The sequence below is a fragment of the Diuraphis noxia genome, unplaced genomic scaffold (genome assembly GCF_037042655.1).
Source record: "Diuraphis noxia isolate RWA-SAM2 unplaced genomic scaffold, SU_Dnox_SAM2 contig0001, whole genome shotgun sequence".
In the NCBI taxonomy this organism is placed as follows: domain Eukaryota; kingdom Metazoa; phylum Arthropoda; class Insecta; order Hemiptera; family Aphididae; genus Diuraphis; species Diuraphis noxia.
Genome location: NW_028301711.1, coordinates 21,854,769 through 21,862,457, shown reverse-complemented (window position 1 = coordinate 21,862,457; position 7,689 = coordinate 21,854,769). Strand labels below are relative to the sequence as shown.

At 25.4% G+C, this 7,689-nt stretch overlaps 1 long non-coding RNA gene across 2 annotated transcripts; it reads right to left on the bottom strand.

The window, feature by feature from the left end:
* Positions 1-1,989: 1,989 nt before the first annotated feature.
* Positions 1,990-7,351, bottom strand: LOC149060327 (uncharacterized). Of its 2 annotated transcripts, none has more exons than XR_016189835.1 (3): positions 7,255-7,351; positions 3,009-3,198; positions 1,990-2,881 (listed from the first exon to the last, which is right to left on the bottom strand). It is a non-coding gene; the product is annotated as an uncharacterized LOC149060327 (long non-coding RNA). The 2 variants fall into 2 exon arrangements; XR_016189836.1 differs by lacking the exon at positions 7,255-7,351 and adding an exon at positions 4,203-4,293.
* Between the last annotated feature and the right edge of the window lie 338 nt (positions 7,352-7,689).

Here is a 7,689-nt window from a genome sequence, read left to right as displayed (position 1 = left end):
GTCTTGGATAGGAAACACGCTTGGACTCACTTTTTTAAGTCCACGAGAAGTTTCCAAATGTTTTATTGAAGACTTTATGAGTATTGTACCAAACGATCAAAGAGTGAGTTTGTACGCTGATTATTTAACCGATACGTATATTTTGGAAAATTCTATATTTCCACCAGTAATTATACTTTAAAATTTAAATATTTGATTTGTTCTTTTTTTTAAATTTAACAATCTGATAACGAATGACGATTTTATTACTTTATTTATTGGAGGAAAATGGTCAAAATTATAATTTTTTTTTTTTTTTTTGGAGGAAAATGGCTACAGCCTCAATTAGTTATATTTAAAAATATATAAGATACATCGATGTATCATTATTTCATTTTATTATTATCATTAATTATTATCATATAGTCTTATCTAAATTATTTTTTTAATGTCTAACTGGAAAATAAATTTAATATTGTAATAATTACAATATTAAATATTATAAAATAATATGTATATTTTTTGTTTTTAGAAAATATATATTATAAAATTGTATTAATATTTTGGATTGTTATGTGTGGCGGATTCCATCGGAGGGATGATAAGGAGAGGTGTTACCTGTTCTCCACATAATCCTGTACCACTGAATAGATAAATCCGTATAATACTAGATATTAAAGCTTATAGTCTGAGGAATATTCATTTGTCGAGTATTTTACCCTTCTAGACACTTTATCAAAAGAAGTATAAAAATAAATGTATGAATAGTATCGCCATGAAAAATTCACGAAATAATATACTTTTACCGCGATCCAATCATTTTAAAAGGGTTCATAATAAAAAATAATCAGAGACGCATTTTTATGATTTTTAAAATAATATATATAGTTTTAATAGCTTAATACAATTAAGTAGACATTTTTTTTTTATTGTATATATTGCTCATCATATTTAAGACGTGTCCTAACTATAAAAACAGATAGTACCTATCCATGCAGGATTTTATCCAGCTCCTCGTTAAAATTCTAATTTCTAACCAAAATGTTATAAGTCTGTCCACGACAAATTAAAATAATATTGGTTACCCTTACCTGATTTATTAGATATTTTATTAAAATCTATAAATAATCATTTTTTATTTTCAAAAAACGTTAAGAAAGTAAATATTTTATCAACACCATAAAAATGTATCCATTATGATACTGTTCGCCTATTGGTAATGCACTAATGATTATTGTGTAAATAATAGGTACCTAAGTATAATTTAAATATAAATATGTATACATTTTAATGATAAAAAATATTAATTAAGTTCTAAAATATGAGTTTCATTTTAATGCGAAGTACATCTTTGCATGGAGTATTTAATTATATTATATTATAATACCTAGGTGGGTTATTAAAAAAAAAAAAACTTTTAATAATATAATAATGTAAATATTAGTTATCATGATGCCTTTTAATGTTATACGACACTTTAATGAATTACATTTTCAACAACGCTAACAAATAAAAGCAATCGTATTTTTCTTATTTGTAATGGATATGGCCATTACGTCATTATACTCATTGGTATATGCCCTTGAATAAATTATATCAATTTTTAAAACGCACTTACAAGTAAAACAATATTATATGGAATAAAAATAGAACTATTAAAAGGTTAAACGTAGAAATATAATATAATAGTTTCAATTACTAATAAGTGTATTATGTTTGCTATGACATTTTTTTATTGCCATATCAAATTATGTTTGAACAAAATCTGAACAAGCTAATGGTCTCAAATGTACAATCAATCTATAGCTAGGTTATATTATGGAGTATTAATTATATTTTAATATTTTGGAAAAATATTGTTAAATAGCGTGTCTACAGTAAATTATTATGAAATAATAATAATATTGTACCATTATTTAACTTGATATATTTTTATTTTACTAACACAATTTTTAATTATTATTTATTCAGGGAGAATAAAATAAAATACATTTTTATACTGTGAGAGGATTTTTTTATGGAAATCTTTTTTCCCGGTAGTTTTTTCCAAGGCACTGGTTTATAACTGCATATGTGTAATTTGCCAATCTTTGAATTTCAAATAACTAATTTTACGAAAATAATTTTAAAAAAAATTCAACACACTTTTTAACACGCTTGACATTTTTACACGTACAAAAAAGCTTATAACCTGGTCGATTTATGTATATAGTACCCGTATAGGTACCTACTTATTTTAAATGAATTGCGATAAATACATTTTTAACGAGAGTAAAAAGAAATAGGTTGATAAGCAGACAAATCAATACGTAGTAAGGACGTACGTAAGTATTATTATAATATGATATGTATTGATTTTTGAACGGTAACAAATTTTCAGGAAAAAAATATCATTACGCCTGCAGTATAAAATATTGTAGTATAGACAGTATAGTGAAATTGGCAGCTTATGCAGGTCCCAAGAATTGAAATCAAAAAATACCTCAAAATAATAACAATATTCTCTATTATGTTGTACTAGCGGAATTTACCCGGCTTCGCCCGTGTGTAGTTTTTGCTTTCTCAAAATTAAATTATTAAATCAATACCCATTGTTGTGCTTTAAAGAATGAAAAAATGTATATGCTATCAACTATCAAGTGTTAAATATTAGAAGTTGCTGAATTATGATTGTGACGTACTCATTCTATAAAACACGTGCGGCCGAACCGCCGAACTCACGAGAACGTTCTAGAACACTTTAGCGCATGCCGCGACACAAACTGATAAAATTAAAAACTAAAATGATAACTAATCAGTAATTTCAATGTTTAAATTTATTTTTACCGATTTCAACCGTTTAAAGTAAAAATTGTGAAAGTCGGATGACGTGGTAACACTCAGTAAGGTATTTGGAACAACTCTGTGAAAAAAAAAAAAAAAATTATAAAAAAGTTAAATAGCGTCATCACAAAATGGGAACATAAAAAAGGACTATTCATTTTGTACATGATTTAATAAGGATAGATGCTGTAATAGATGTACTTAACCTATTATATGTATAGATACAGTAGGGTCTCGAACACCGGCTAATCCGAAAGACACGGTAATCCGAACGGGCTTGAGAATTATCATCTTATCGCCATAATATGTACATGTGTATGTATTTATAGATAATATTTTCCGGTAATAACATTTTTCAATTATGTGAGACAAGGCATACCAATCCATAACGGGAACCTGCAATGTACAAAAAAATAAATAAATAAATATTCTAAATAGTTAAGTTCATAATTATACTCATAGTCATAATTATATTAATATTTTTATATATTTATTCTCTTTTGAAATTACGAGTTTTTACACGATTAATACAAATAAAAATAAAATTTCATATTTTAAATTACAATAAAATTTGTGTTTTTTTTTAAGTCACAGGTAATCCGAACGACCCCTTTCCCCAATCTCGTTCGGATTATCGAGACCCTACTGTATGTTAAAATTGTAATACATATACAATTTAGACCACTGTACTTATAATATAGATAGATAGTAATTAAAAATAAAAGTTGTCATATGCAAATTTTAATAACTGCTTAATCTTGTTTTTTTGAATGAATTTTAATATTTTAGGTATTAATAATTAGGCTGAGGGTGAGTTGCGGCCCGACCTTTCGTTTCCGGTGTTGGAGACCGGTGAATTCCGGCCCGACAATATTTTAGGTATAGGTTAGTTGCGGCCCGACAATATTTTAGCGATAGGTGAGTTGCGGCTCAAGTAATTATCATTACATATTATGTACCTAATTATATAATATATATTATATACCTATTACCTATGTACCGTATAAACGAATAACGATAAACGAAATGTTCAATACGTATGGGAAGTTATATTTTTGTATATAATATGATAAAGATAATATAGATCGTTTTATCGTATTATATGCCATATATGACTTACATTATGAATGCTTTGATTTTTTTGAACATTATGATCATAATATATTACACCAATTATACTTTTATTTTTTTTTTTATTATTTATTATTTAATATAATGTCATAATAGGTCTTTACGACCAATATTAATATAAGTACGATAATTTTATACTAGAAAATAGACATGTAGTATATAATATAATATAATATATATATATATATATATATATGTAATATATACATTATTGTATGGCCGCAATTCGTACGTATCTTTCATAAACCCGGGCCGCAACTCGTACGTACCTCTCATAAACCCGGGCCGCAACTCGTACGTTATTTAGGGTTTAGGCCGCAACTCACCAACACTGAATAATTATTATCCTGCAACAATTACACATGACATATTATTACGATGTTACATTCTTTATAGTTTATGACGAGTGTCCGTTGGATCTAAGTGCGTATGTAATTGCCTTATTGACATTTGTCATGTAATTAAATCATCAATATTTAATTCTATAATTACAAAAATAAATATATTTTGTACTTTCGATTATACTCGTTACCACGAAAAGTACCAATCAAAGTATTTATTAATACATGCATATTTCAAAATATATTTTTTTAATTATCTTAATTTATTATAAAATTAAACTTAAATTTACTAAACCTAAATACATTATAAATAATTAACTACTCATTTAAAATTTCATTTTTCTATTAAGTATCTAAAATTAAAAAAAAAAAATATATATATATTATTTTGCTTAGGAATAACTATGAAATAAAAAATGTCTATTAATATTCAAATGATATGTATTCTATATTGACTTAAAGTTGAGTTAAAAAATATTTTATCGAACTAATTTTCGTGATATCTTTACTGTTAAAATAATTGTCCCTATATTTCTTACCTACATTACTTTAACAAAAGATTTAGTATTAATTATTAACAATGCAATATACATACTACATATAGGTATAATCCAATTTTTTATTACAATTTATGAATATTTTAGATGATGTGTGTTTTTATTTTTTGTTGTGTCTGTCATCACGTTTTGGGACAGTAAAATTGTAAAAGTGTTTCAGTACCTCGTTCGATTAGAAAGTGAATCTAGTTGGCATTTTAGGAGGGTCAAAAGCAAAATGTTCTTAATATTATTCTAAATAATCGGGATAAACAAACTAAAAATTAATGGAAAAACGGGAAATTGTACGCACAATCAGTTTTCGAAAAAATCGATTTTGGTTTTTTGATGTAACTTTAAAACAAATGACCATAGATACATGAAATTTTCACCGAATGTTTATATAAGTATATTCTATCCACCATGCAATTTTCAAAAATTTTCGACTTAAGTTGAACTATTCATAGGTATTTGCAATTTTCGATCATTATTAGTTTTTTTTAAAATTAATATCGATAAAAATGTACTTGTTGGGTAGAAAAGCTTGAAAATTTAATATAAGGCTCTTAACATATTGTTACAATGACAGTTGAAAAATAAAAGAAGTTTATAGTCACAATTTTTTTTTACAAGCATTCAAAGTTTGAATTTTGACAAAATACGTAAAATCACAAAAATTCGTAAATTATTTTAACCTAGAAATTCATAAACATTTTTCTTTTTAAATCTAAGATTTGAAAATTTATTACAAGATTCCTTACAAGTTTGTTAATCCATATCACAAAAAAAATGTCCACCAGAAAATCAAATTAAATTTTTATGAGCTTTTTGAAGCTTATGAAATTTAAATTTTTACAACGTTGGATTTTTACTAGATTTCTTGTTAAGCGATTTTCTTATTTTGATGTAACTATTTGTAAGTCTAAAAAAAATGACCGCGGATACTTGAAATTTTCACTGAATGTTTATATAGGCATTTTATATATTTTATACAATTTTCAAAATATTTTGATTTGTTTTAAGCTGTTTACTGACATTTTCATTTTTCAAAGCAGTTGAAAAATAAAAAAAATATATAGTCACGATTTTTTTTTACAAGTATTCAAATTTTAATTTTGACAACATACGTAAAAATCACGAAAATTCGTAAATTATTTTAACCTAGAAATTCATAAAAATTTTTCTTTTTAAATCTAAGATTTGAAAATTGTTAATAATCTATAATATATCCTAGACAGATTAACCGTCTCCACTTAGAATCGTTTTTCGTTTATAATGTTATAATATCATTGGATTCAAATTTCATTCCATCCATTATACAGAAAGCCAGTAACCCACTTGTAACTTACTGTACAGCAGAGCGACATCCACGACTTACCAGCTTTATTTTTAAATTAATTCTTTGGTGAAACTAGTGTGATTCTCGACAGTTTTCTAAATATATTTAATTACTATAAGTATCTACTAAATCATTTTACCTTTAACTATTTGGAATACTATTGTACGTAGTAAAATACGCTATATATGGCTAATCATTATATTTATATACTGTTAACATTAACTATTTTATGTTAATAAGACCTTACTGTTTATACAATTTGTTCATTTATTAACACTAAAAAAATTTTACTTTGATGGTTCAACCAAATTTTAAAATAAAGCCGATTTAAATTGAAAAAATTAGAATATAGGTGTAAATGTAGAAAATTGAATACCTGAAATTTAAATGTCTTACGTTTATACACCACCTGCAGTGTTCAAATTTTATAAAAAATAAATGGTTACACAAAAAAAAAATATATATATAGTAAGAATAAAACATAAAGTAAGGGAAATGAGCAGAATAATTGGGGGCCAACCAATGATTTAACCTTACAAACAGACATTGTTAATTACTTAGGTTCATTTTTATTATTTTATTATTTAAGTGACTACAACACCCACGTTTCTTTAAACGTAAAACTAGGTTATCTGGTTGTGGTATAGATAAAAGTTTAAAATGAATGTGTATGGATGAGATTGTAATTTTCTATGCAAATATTATATTTTAATACATTGTATACATAGGTACGTAGTATTATTTTTATTATAGACTTTTTTCAAATAATAACCATTAAATTTTAAATACATGCAAAACAATAAACGATTGATTGATTTACTTTCTATAAGCAAAATTAAATTAGAGAGTTGTTTACCTATTAATTATACATAGCATTACATGAAATTAAACGAATTTATATAGTTTATACAATTATACTATAATACAGTGATGAGTTGGGTTCGGATTTGAAGACAATATAGTCAATAAAAAAAGCATTTAAAATGTAAAAAAGGCATTTAATTTATATAAAAAGGCAATTTATAAATATACTATTATGCAAAATAAACTAGTTGGTATTAAAAAAAAAATTAACCGCCATGTATTTTGACAAGCGGAAACATACTTTTTCAACTTAGAATTGTGATTTGGCTTTTGGCATTATTAAAAAAAAAACAGAATAAAATAAACGCGTGGGAAAATTATTGAACGACAATTATCACGATCGACGAATGCGGGAGGACTGACGAACAATCTTGAATCTACGCATTACGAACATATCTTAATCTTTAAATACTTACGTGTGTAATGGTAATTTTATGGCCATACCAAATACTCGATAAGACGATATCGATAAATATTGCGAAAAAACCTATTTGTAGCGATAATACGTAAGGTGTGTGTATAAAATTATAAAATCATCTAAAAATTAAACACAAAAAAGGCATTTATAAGTACAAAGGCCGAAAAAGGGCAAAAAAAAGGCAAAAAAATGCATCCATCGTCTAAGAATTTAAATGAAACACATTTTTGTCTAAAAATTATTTTTCTATTATGATTA